The following is a 1,515-nucleotide window of genomic DNA, read 5'->3' as shown; positions in this document are numbered from 1 at the left end:
CCTGCAGGCATTAAAAGAATGTGGCAACAGCTGAAAATGAAATATAAAAACATAATTCAATCAGGTAAGGCTTGAGCATAACATAGGTGTAGGGTACCTGACTTTACAAACATTTGACATATTAAATAACTAAATAGCATCCAGTGTCTAGCAGTGCAGCAGCATTTGTGACATTTGGTCTAAATGTTCATTCTCATTTGACTTCTAATCAGCCAACAGAAAGAAGGCAGAGTCTCGTAAAACAGGGGGAGGACCTGCACCACCACCTCTGACAAATGCAGAAGAGATGGCCCTGAGCCTGAATGCTGGAAGGCCAATGGCTGAGGAAATTCCTGGAGGGACTTCATCAGAGTCAGTCACTCCTGAAGATTTAAGTGCCTTCATAAAATGTAAGAGGTCTACCTATGTGTTATTTTCTATATAGGCTATTCGTGATATTTCCATTTATTTTACTTTGGGTTGGGTTTTTCGTTGGTCCCAATAGATTCTTATGGTAATATATGTCTTTTGGAGCCTCCTGTCCCAACAGAACCCCAGGCAGTTGTAAGTAGCCTACTCAATATACCAGATATTATGACAAATAGTATTATAAAGTGTACTCAGCCAAATGCTCATCTTCACAGGATGATGGGGATGAAGAAACAGTTTCTGCTGCCACAGAGAGGCCTACAGAGGTAATGTTAATATTATGTGTCTACACATCAAACAATCTACACATTTCTTCACATTTTTATGTGGAGTAGCCTATAGAATCTAAGTTTATATCTAAGTATAAACTGACATTCTCATCTCTCCCCCCACCCCCCAGAGTGTGGAAGAACATCGACTTCTGGTGCACAGATGAACACAGTTCAGTGATTTTCAGTAAATGCCACAGTTTAATTATGTAGAATTTGTTTAGAACTACATGATGTAACTCTAATCTACTGTATTTTCAGTTGCCAGTTAAGGGGTTATATAGACTTCATCTTATTAAAAAAATTGAAAAAAACAGCAAAGAACTTATATACTTGGATCGCCAGATCCAAAAGGCAGATCTGGAAATCGAGATTCTGAAACTAAAGCTAGAGGTGAGTGTATGGTCACAGGTTAATTCTAGGAAGTATTGAAACTATATAAAAATGTAACTGTTTTTGAATTTGTAGGAAATAAAGAAAACCAAATAAATTGTTGTGATTTTGTGTTTATTCATTTCTTTTTTATTTTGTGGTTGGTTGTGGTGGAGGATATCATGTGTATTAATCTGAGAAGACATTGCGGCATATCATATCTCGGACTACCCTTCCATCCTGGAAATCTGCAGGGTTGATGGGGTCTTCCTTGGGGTCTTGTATTTGTAGGGCAGGGTGTTGCTCCCCTCTAATTATGGCAATATTATGGAGAACAACACATGCCACAATAATGTCGCAGGCCCTTTCAGGAGTTACCCTGAGGTGACGTAGGCACTGAAAACATGCTTTCAACAGGTCATCTCCACCCGGGCTCTCGTCCTGCAGTGTGCCACATTGAAGTGCT

At 39.3% G+C, this 1,515-nt stretch overlaps 1 long non-coding RNA gene across 1 annotated transcript; it reads left to right on the top strand.

Annotated features, from left to right (window-relative positions):
• The first annotated feature begins 287 nt into the window (after nucleotides 1–287).
• On the top strand, nucleotides 288–661 carry LOC127635101 (uncharacterized). The gene is made up of 3 exons (XR_007969438.1): nucleotides 288–389; nucleotides 485–543; nucleotides 624–661. It is a non-coding gene; the product is annotated as an uncharacterized LOC127635101 (long non-coding RNA).
• The last annotated feature ends 854 nt before the right edge of the window (nucleotides 662–1,515 follow it).

The sequence above is a fragment of the Xyrauchen texanus genome, chromosome 42 (assembly GCF_025860055.1).
Source record: "Xyrauchen texanus isolate HMW12.3.18 chromosome 42, RBS_HiC_50CHRs, whole genome shotgun sequence".
In the NCBI taxonomy this organism is placed as follows: Eukaryota; Metazoa; Chordata; class Actinopteri; order Cypriniformes; family Catostomidae; genus Xyrauchen; species Xyrauchen texanus.
This window is presented reverse-complemented; position numbering and strand designations above follow the sequence as displayed.